Source organism: Diadema setosum, chromosome 12 (assembly GCF_964275005.1).
Source record: "Diadema setosum chromosome 12, eeDiaSeto1, whole genome shotgun sequence".
NCBI classification, from domain to species: Eukaryota; Metazoa; Echinodermata; class Echinoidea; order Diadematoida; family Diadematidae; genus Diadema; species Diadema setosum.
Genome location: NC_092696.1, coordinates 25,753,412 through 25,764,624, shown reverse-complemented (window position 1 = coordinate 25,764,624; position 11,213 = coordinate 25,753,412).

The following is an 11,213-nucleotide window of genomic DNA, read 5'->3' as shown; positions in this document are numbered from 1 at the left end:
ACTGTATATTGATCGAATCCACGCGGCCACTCGTGGGAAGTTGAACAGCGCTATCAGTCACTTGACGTATATCGCCAAAAAACTGAATATCAATGTAAATTTGTGTTGTGTATAGCATACATAGATAGATTTAAGTTTCGCACAGGATCTTCGGATCTTCCGTGTGGCAGAATCGCTTAGCACGCTGCGTGTTTATAATGCCCGACCGGAAGGAGAGAAGTTAATCGAGTCCCGCAGGACTTTTTCCTTTTATTTCTTTTTTCTTTTCTTTTTTTCAGCAGTTCAGCTTCACTCTGATGTCATGAACACAGCTACTCTATTTCCCTTGTTTTGTATTGGAGTTTGGAGGTTGGGTTTGCTTCATTAATTTTGTCACGCGTAATGTTGTAAATTGCCCCTTGAAACAGTGCCACGCTTGCTACCATTCTTTTTCTCTTTCCTTTTCTCTTCATTTAGATTTTGTTCTTGTTATACTGTAGCAGGATATTTAGGAACGTGTACGTTTACATAACTAACAGGAATGGGAACTGAATTAATTAACTCTAGTCCAGGTGTATGGCGTCTCGCTTATCTGTTTAGAATTCCAGGTTGTTATTGTTTGACAAAAACGGAGTTAAAGACAGGCAGGGAAGGAAGTGACTTGATATTGCTTCATATTATATGAGGAATTTCGGGCAATACCTTTCCAATTAGTGTAGTGATTTTGACAGGGTTCTCTGTCGTTTATTTTCGTCATGGCTGTTTCACTAGTTTAGCCATAGGTGATATGTGTTGTTGGCATCTGGGAGAATAGAACAGATCAGTACCAAACTGGAATAGCCCTATAAGCAATGTGGTAAGCATTCAATTTGTTGCATTATCTTTCTTCTTTAAAGTCAATCACTACTGATCGAATTACACCATATAATATGGCACGTTTCACTGGTAGTTTAGGAAAAGGGAGCTAATTCAATGCAAGATACAATGATATGTGCTACCATTGATTTTAGAGACGTCATTGTGGTGTGGTGCTGGTGGTGGTAAGGGAATCATTGCTTTTAAATTAATGAGACAATCCTTGGAACTTTGCATCAAGAATATAATGCATGTTCGTGCGGCGTTTTTTTTTTTAATCCTGACGTGGACATTATTTTTCTTTATCTTGTTTTTAATTCAAGAATGTTATATCTGAATATGTTCGATTTAGTTACGGTTTCAATGCATCTTGTTTACCATCTTCTCTGACATTAAATTGATGGTTTTTAAATTTGACATTGTCTGTCTATTTGTCTGTTTATGCTCATAAAACACTGCTATAACAACTAAAACATTTGTTTCACTTGTCACACGCAATGCTATGGATTGCAGTTGTGCATGCAGTTTTCCTTTTGCCACCTCTCGTTTTTCTCTCCCCTTTTCCCTCACTTTGGTTTTGTTATACTGCAGATGGGAATGATTACAATAACATAACCCAACTTGAAGTAGGAATGAGAACTGAATAAATTAACTCTAGGCCAGGTGTATACAGCGTCTCGCTCATCTCTTTGAAATTTCAGGTTGTCATTGTTCTATCAACGGAGTTGAAGACAGGCTTTATGTTGCTATATAGGTATCTAGCTCCACATGAATGGAATGCATACGCTGTTTAGTATTAGTAATGAACTTTTTCATGTCCATCCCTGCCAAGAAAAGTGTGTTTGACGGGGTTCTGTGTCATTGTGCCTATGAGAAAGCAAAGTTTTATTTTCGCCATGGCTGTTTCTCTATGCGTAGCCGTGAGTGATGGATGTTGTTGGCATCTAGCTGGGCAGTAAAAAACCGAGTATCATGCTATAATACCCCCCCCCCCCCCCGTTAGGTTCTAAGCGTTCAATGTGATATATATTTCTTCTTCATTATGTCAATCACTGCTGATGGAATTACAGAATTATGCTATGACACGTTTCACTCAAAGCTTAAAAAGCAAAGTTTATGCACTATACAAGTAATGGTGCATGAATCCTATAGACCATTGATTTTAGATGAGAAATTATGATATGCCTATAGTAGGGATGTCATTGATTGGGAATTAATGACACGATTAAGCATTTTCATAATCCTTATCCTTCACTCTAACCTCCGTGAAAATATCATATTTGAATTCAACCAATAAGATGGTAAAAAATGCATGCATTCATGTTTTATCAATATACAATGTATGGACTTTCCAAACATTCAACAGCGATTATCTCAAAATGAACATTGTGTGGGTTAGCACTATATTGCATCGACCCCTTCAATTGTCTATCAAGTTCATGTCGATGTTTTCTAATTTGATGACGTCATCATACTAGAAGTTGTGATTAAAGGCAAGATATCAAAATCAGCGAAGATTACTAATCGCTGCCTCATGTTCCTGTGTTTGATCGTCCAGTCAATACCAAACTGACGACATACGTTGAATATGTTATACTTTGAACAATTGTCTATCAAGTCCATGTCGATGTTTTCTAATTTGATGACGTCATCATACTAGAAGTTGTGATTAAAGGCAAGATATCAAAATCAGCGAAGATTATGTGTTATGTCTATGGGGGGATTTTTTTTTTTAACCATGCATAGACGATAACGCTCAAGCACTTTTACCTCACTTGATTTTGCTTCATTTCCTCTGAATCTTAAGTATGTTGTAGCTGAGACAATAAGCTGCAGTAATCATACATTTTATTTTTTTTCAAATCTTCTCATCAGGTTGACAATTTTGCAGCTTAAAACTGAAAATGAGAATGGAAGGTGGACGAAACGATTCCTGATTCATCTTTCACATACATAAGTTTACGTTCCTCATATTTTCTCGTCGAGACGTATGGCCGAGTGGTTAAAGGCGACGTCTCAGAGACGTGAGGTTGCACACATTCATTTATTCATTCATTTTCATTTTCATTTCATTTATTTCATTCCTTCTTTCTTTTTCGTCAAACATAACACGAAATGTATCAGAAGATATAACATAGGCATGTATTCGACTTTACATGGTAGATAATGGTTAACAAATACGAAATTATACATGCATACCGGCAAAATACAAAGTTATGTTTGGAGGATAAAAAAAAAAGAAAGAACTGAGAGGTTCACTGAAAAGCATGCTTGTAAATTGTGAACCACTCAAAGGGATTCTTGTGAATACATTAAACTTTTTTTTTTTTTTTTTTTTTTTTTTTTTACAAAGACAGGAGAGAACAAGACAGTAGAAACACAACGACATTACATGACTTTACAGTAGGGTATACCATGACACATGCGGGTTCGAACCCCACAAGATCACGAAACAAAATACTTAGCCATTTTACTTTTTTTTTCTTCAGTGGTGTATTACATATTCGTCCATGTAGAAATCACGTTCGTATAGAAACGCACCTATACACACACACACACAATATCCCTCTTTCTTGTGTTGGAGACCACATTGCTTCGATTGCTGCAAAATTTTGCAGGCTGACTTTATCAAACCGATTATAGTATAAGTAATGACGACTACGGAGGTGTTGTACTTTGAACAATTGTCTTTCAAGACCATGTCATTGTTTTGTACTTTGATGACGTCATCACACTGAAAATTGTGATTAGAGGTAAAGACGCAAAATCGGACAAGTTTACGTGTTATGTCTATGGGAGGTGATTTTTCTTTTAAACCATGCATTGACTTGACAACGTTTAAGCACCTTTATCTCAGCTGATTTTGCTTCGTTTCCTCTGAAACTAAAGTATGTTGTAGCTGAGACAATAAGCTGCAGTAATCATGCATTTTATTCTTTGAAATCTCCTCATCAGGTTGACAATTTTGCAGTTTAAAACTGAAAATGAGAATGGAATGTGGACGAAACGATTCCTGATTCATCTTTCACACACATAAGTTTACGTTCGTCATATTTTCTCGTCGAGACGTATGGCCGAGTGATTAAAGGCGACGTCTCAGAGAAGTGAGGTTGCATACGTGCGGGTTCGAACCCCACAAGATCACGAAACAAAATACTTTGCTATTTTACTTTTTTTTCTTCAATGGTGTATTACATATTCGTCCATGTAGAAGTCAAGTTCGTATATAAACGCACCTATACACACACACACACACACACAATATCCCTCTTTTTTGTGTTGGAGACCACATTGCTTCGACTGCTGCAAACTTTTGCAGGCTGACTTTGTCAAACCGATCATAGTATGTAATGACGACGACGGAGGTGTTGTACTTTGAAAAATTGTCTTTCAAGACCATGTCAATAAGCCAGTTCGGGGTTAGCTCATGGGCACATGGGTACAAATGACCTTTCTTCTTTCTCAGTTGATTAGGCACTCCACTAGTTTCAAGCGACAGAAGGCATGAGCTTGCCCAACGTAACAATTTATGGAATTCATCAGTCATGTTCAAACAAAGGATGAACTTGCATAGACCAGGTGACCAGAATGATCCTTCCATTGACATTTTGGAAAGCATCCATTTCATTATTTTGCATTGAATGTATTAACAATCTCTTTCTATTGATATTGTCAGACACCGCTTTTGCTGTCATGTGGATGTGCTGGCAAGCACCACTTATAGGGATCTGTTGAATAATCATTACATTACAGATGCTTATCTCAGTGAATTTAAAAACCACCATGCTCTGCTGGTACAGATGACCTTTTTCTGCTCATGCTCAAAGTGGAACCCCGAACTGGCTTATTGTTTCGTACTTTGATGACGTCATCACACTGAAAATTGTGATTAAAGGCAAGGTATCAAAACCAGCCGATTATAGGTTTTATGTCTACGGCACGTATTTTTCCCAAGTCGCCAGAAATGGCATAGCGACATCAGTCGTTACAAGGCCGCATTTCCGTCTAGCAATGCAATACATGTTCACGCGGCCCCGTTTGTTGAGTGGGCATTGACTTTTTCCCCCTGTAATATCTATACATTTTTTTTTTTTGCCTAACCATTTCCGTGGATGTCCCGTGGCCGAGTGGTTAGAGAAACGGATTTGCATGCACGCTGAATAATTTCAAGGTGCCTATATCACATTCTTTTCTTTGTCGATCACGGATGACCGACATCTGATGACCCCAAGCGTATCACCTAACTCGTCCTTAGTGTGACGAGTTTCATATCTCGTTTCTTATTCTTCTTTCTTTCTGGCCTATTTTGTGTCGTCAATATCTCAAGAATGACATTACGGAGTAACATGACATTTTCAGTCAACATGTCTCATGACAATATCTAGCCACAATAAGGTTTTCATGACAGTAACGTATCTATGACGTCATCTAGGCGCCATTTTGTGATTTTCGGACCATGTTACATGATCGATCATAACTTCATAACTAAAGGTCCTTTCTGTATCAGTTTTTGTGGACATAAAGTTCAGGTCACGCTCTATCTTTCTTTCTCAGATGCTAATTACCTAGGACGTCATCTAGGACGCGTAAGCGCGCGTCAAACATTTAAAAGGCTCAAAACAACTTTCCAATGGGAAATCTCGAAGTTTCAGACAATTTTAAGCGTTTCAAACAATTTTGCGCGTGCGCGTCCGTCCGCGCATTTTCGCGCGCACAGCGCGTCAGTAACATGAAAATGCACATTTTTTGACTGATCTGGATTCCTGATACTTTGAGTAACAATATCCATTGATTTCTGATAGATTTTGACAAATAACAAAGCAATGCACTGGCGTCAAAGTTGAAATTTCGCGTGCGCATCTATGTGCAAATATAGTGAAAAAACATGTCTTTGTTTATTTCGCCATAGCTCTTTAAAACGTCAGGTGACCCTATGTTTTTATTGCATATTACAAAAGCATATGAATTGAAAATAACGTTTCAAGTATCATTATTTCCATAATTAAAGTATGACGTCATCATATCGTCATCTGAAATCAAAAAAGTGGAATTAATTTTTTTAAGGTACTGTTTCTGACATTCATTTGCTCGTATCTCTGTTGTTTAAGCTCAATATTATCCCAAATTCAGATATGTTGTACTTTGAACATTTGCCTTTTAAGTCCATGTCATGCTTTTGATATTTGATGAGGTCATCATACCTTAAATTGTGATTAAAGGTAAAGACGCAAAATCGGACAAGTTTACGTGTATTGTCTATGGGAGGTGATTTTTTTTAAAAGCATCAATTGACTTAACAACGTTTAAGCACCTTTATCTCAGCTGATTTTGCTTCATTTCCTCTGAAACTTTAATATGTTGTAGCTGAGACAATAAGCTGCAGTAATCATGCATTTTATTCTTTGAAATCTCCTCATCAGATTGACAATTTTGCAGTTTAAAACTGAAAATGAAAACGGAATGTGGACAAAACGATTCCCCATGTATCTTTCACATACATAAGTTTACGTTCCCCATATTTTCTCGTCGAGACGTATGGCCGAGTGGTTAAAGGCGCCGTCTCAGAGACGTGAGATTGCGGGTTCGAACCCCACAAGATCACGAAACATTTTTTTTTTTTTTTTTACTTTTTTTTTCTTCAATTTTGTATTACATATTCGTCCATGTAGAAATCACGTTCGTATATAAACGCACCTATACACACACACAGACACACACACACGCCATATCCCTCTTTTTTGTGTGTTGGAGACCACATTGCTTCGACTGCAGCAACATTTTGCAGGTTGACTTTGTCAAACCGATCATAGTATGTAATGACGACGACTGAGGTGTTGTACTTTGAACAATTGTCTTTCAAGACGATGTCATTGTTTTGTAATTTGATGACGTCATTACACTGAAAATTGTGATTAAAGGCAAGGTATCAAAACCAGCCGATTATAGGTTTTATGTCTGCGGGACGTATTTTTCCCAAGTTGCCAGAAATGGCATAGTGACCTCAGTCGTTACAGGGCCGCTTCTCCGTCTAGCAATGCAATAGATGTTCACCAGGCCACGTTAGTTGAGTGGGCATTGACTTTCCCCCTGTTATATCTATACATTGTTTTTTTTTTTTGTCTTACCATTTCCGTGGATGACCCGTGGCCGAGTGGTTACAGAAACGGTTTCGCATGCACGCTCAATATAACTTCAAGGTGCCTATATCACATTCTTTTCTTTGTCGATCACAGATGACCGTCATCTGATGACCACAAGCGTATCACCTAACTCGTCCTCAATGTGACGAGTTTTCATGTCTCGTTCTTCTTTCTTTCTGGCCTATTTTGTGTCGTCAATATCTCAAGAATGACATTACGGAGTAACATGACATTTTCAGTCAACATGTCTCATGACAATATCTAGCCACAATAAGGTTTTCATGACAGTAACGTATCTATGACGTCATCTAGGCGCCATTTTGTGATTTTCGGACCATGTTACATGATCGATCATAACTTCATAACTAAAGGTCCTTTCTGTATCAGTTTTTGTGGACATAAAGTTCAGGTCACGCTCTATCTTTCTTTCTCAGATGCTAATTACCTAGGACGTCATCTAGGACGCGTAAGCGCGCGTCAAACATTTAAAAGGCTCAAAACAACTTTCCAATGGGAAATCTCGAAGTTTCAGACAATTTTAAGCGTTTCAAACAATTTTGCGCGTGCGCGTCCGTCCGCGCATTTTCGCGCGCACAGCGCGTCAGTAACATGAAAATGCACATTTTTTGACTGATCTGGATTCCTGATACTTTGAGTAACAATATCCATTGATTTCTGATAGATTTTGACAAATAACAAAGCAATGCACTGGCGTCAAAAGTTGAAATTTCGCGTGCGCATCTATGTGCAAATACAGTGAAAAAACATGTCTTTGTTTATTTCGCCATAGCTCTTTAAAACGTCAGGTGACCCTATGTTTTTATTGCATATTACAAAAGCATATGAATTGAAAATAACGTTTCAAGTATCATTATTTCCATAATTAAAATATGACGTCATCATATCGTCATCTGAAATCAAAAAAGTGGAATTAATTTTTTTAAGGTACTGTTTCTGACATTCATTTGCTCGTATCTCTGTTGTTTAAGCTCAATATTATCCCAAATTCAGATATGTTGTACTTTGAACATTTGCCTTTTAAGTCCATGTCATGCTTTTGATATTTGATGACGTCATCATACCTTAAATTGTGATTAAAGGTAAAGACGCAAAATCGGACAAGTTTACGTGTATTGTCTATGGGAGGTGATTTTTTTTAAAAGCATCAATTGACTTAACAACGTTTAAGCACCTTTATCTCAGCTGATTTTGCTTCATTTCCTCTGAAACTTTAATATGTTGTAGCTGAGACAATAAACTGCAGTAATCATGCATTTTATTCTTTGAAATCTCCTCATCAGATTGACAATTTTGCAGTTTAAAACTGAAAATGAAAATGGAATGTGGACAAAACGCTTCCCCATGTATCTTTCACATACATAAGTTTACGTTCCCCATATTTTCTCGTCGAGACGTATGGCCGAGTGGTTAAAGGCGCCGTCTCAGAGACGTGAGATTGCGGGTTCGAACCCAACAAGATCACGAAACATTTTTTTTTTATTTTACTTTTTTTCTTCAATTTTGTATTTCATATTCGTCCATGTAGAAATCACGTTCGTATATAAACGCACCTATACACACACACAGACACACACACACGCCATATCCCTCTTTTTTGTGTGTTGGAGACCACATTGCTTCGACTGCAGCAACATTTTGCAGGTTGACTTTGTCAAACCGATCATAGTATGTAATGACGACGACTGAGGTGTTGTACTTTGAACAATTGTCTTTCAAGACGATGTCATTGTTTTGTAATTTGATGACGTCATTACACTGAAAATTGTGATTAAAGGCAAGGTATCAAAACCAGCCGATTATAGGTTTTATGTCTGCGGGACGTATTTTTCCCAAGTTGCCAGAAATGGCATAGTGACCTCAGTCGTTACAGGGCCGCTTCTCCGTCTAGCAATGCAATAGATGTTCACCAGGCCACGTTAGTTGAGTGGGCATTGACTTTCCCCCTGTTATATCTATACATTGTTTTTTTTTTTGTCTTACCATTTCCGTGGATGACCCGTGGCCGAGTGGTTACAGAAACGGTTTCGCATGCACGCTCAATATAAGTTCAAGGTGCCTATATCACATTCTTTTCTTTGTCGATCACAGATGACCGTCATCTGATGACCACAAGCGTATCACCTAACTCGTCCTCAATGTGACGAGTTTTCATGTCTCGTTTTTATTCTTCTTTCTTTCTGGACAATTTTGTGTCGTCAATATCTCAAGAATGACATTACGAAATAAGATGACATTTTCAGTCAACATGTCTCATGACAAAATCTAGCCACAATAAGGTTTTCATGACAGTAACATATCTATGACGTCATCTAGGCGCCATTTTGTGATTTTCGGACCTTGTCACATGATCGATCATAACTTCATAACTAGATGTCATTTCTGTATCATTTTCGGTGGACATGAAGTTCAGGTCACGCTCTATCTTACTTTTTAACGCTAGTTACACAGGTCATCATTACGCGCGCGTAAGCGCGCGTCAAAATTTTAAAAGGCTCAAAACGACTTCCCAATGGGAAATCTCGAAGTTTCAGACAATTTTAAGCGTTTCAAACATTTTCTCGCGTGCGCGTCCGTCCGCGCAATTTCGCGCGCAGAGCCCGTAAGCAACATGAAAATGCAATATTTTTGACTGATTTGGATTCCTGATACTTTGAGTAATAATATCCATTGATTTCCGATCGATTTCGACCCATAACAAAGGAATGCACTGGCGTCAAAGTTGAAATTCCGCGTGCGCGTCTTTCTGCAAATATAGTGAAAAAACATGTCTTTGTTTATTTCGCCATAGTTCTTTAAATCGTCCGTTGACCCTATATTTCTATTGCATATAACAAAAGTATATGAATTGTAAATAACATTCCAAGTATCAGTATTGGCAGGAAAACGCGATGACGTCATCATATCGTCATTTTAAATCAAAAAAGTGGAATTGATTTTTTTGAGGTACTGTTTCTGACATTCATTTGCTCGTATCTCTGTTGTTTAAGCTCAATATTACCCCAAATTCAGATATGTTGCACTTTGAACATTTGCCTTTCAAGTCCATGTAATGGTTTTGAAATATGATGACGTCATCATACTAGAAATTGTGATTAAAGGTAAAGACTCAAAATCAGACAAGTTTACGTGTTATGTCTATGGGAGGTGATTTTTTTTAAAACCATGCATTGACTTGACAACGTTTAAGCACCTTTACCTCATCTGATTTTACTCCATTTCCTCTGAAACATACATATGTTGTAGCTGAGACAATAAGCTTTAGTAATCATGCATTTTATGTTTTCAAATCTCCTCATCAGGTTGACAATTTTGCAATTTAAAACTGAAAATGAGAATGCAATCTGTACGGAACGATTCCCAATTTTTCTTTGCAACTGTATATTGATCGAATCCACGCTGCCACTTGTGGGAAGTTGAATAGCGCCATCACAAGTCAACACTGTCACGATAGTATTTAGATTTAAGTTTCGCACTCGATCTTCAGGACAGCCATGTAGCATAATCGGTTAGCGCGCTGGTTGTTCATAACGCCATACCGGAAGGCGAGAGGTTCGACTCCCGCAGGACTTTTATCCGTTCTTTCTTTTTTTCTCTTTTTTTTTCGGCAGTTCAGCTTTACTCCGATGTCATTTATCGTATTATTTTATCAAGTGTACGTAACCCGTGAACACGGCTGCTCTATTTCCCTTGTTTTGTATTGGAGTTTGGAGATTGGGTTTGCTTCATTAATTTTGTCACACTTAATGTTGTAAATTGCCCCTTGTTACAGTTTCCCGCTTGCCACCTTTCGTTTGCTCTTTCCTTTTCTCTTCATTGGTTATTGTTATACTGTAACAGGATAGGTAGGAACATGTACGTTTAAATAACTTGCAGGAATAGGAGCTGAATTGATTAACTCTAGTCCAGGTGTATGGCGTCTCGCTCATCTCTTTGAAATTCCAGGTTGTTATTGTTTGACCCAATAACGGAGTTGTAGACAGGTTATATGTTGCTATAGAGGTATCTTGTGCCACATGAATGGAAAGCATCACTGTTTAGTAGTAGTAATGAACTTTTTCATGTTGTATATGGTATAAATATTTAAGATAAATATATATATATATATATATATATATATATATAAAGATCAAAGATAAATTTCACATCCAATCTTCGGTACAGCCGTGTGGCTTTATAGTCACTTAGCGCGCTGCATGGTCATTATGCACTACCTTAGGA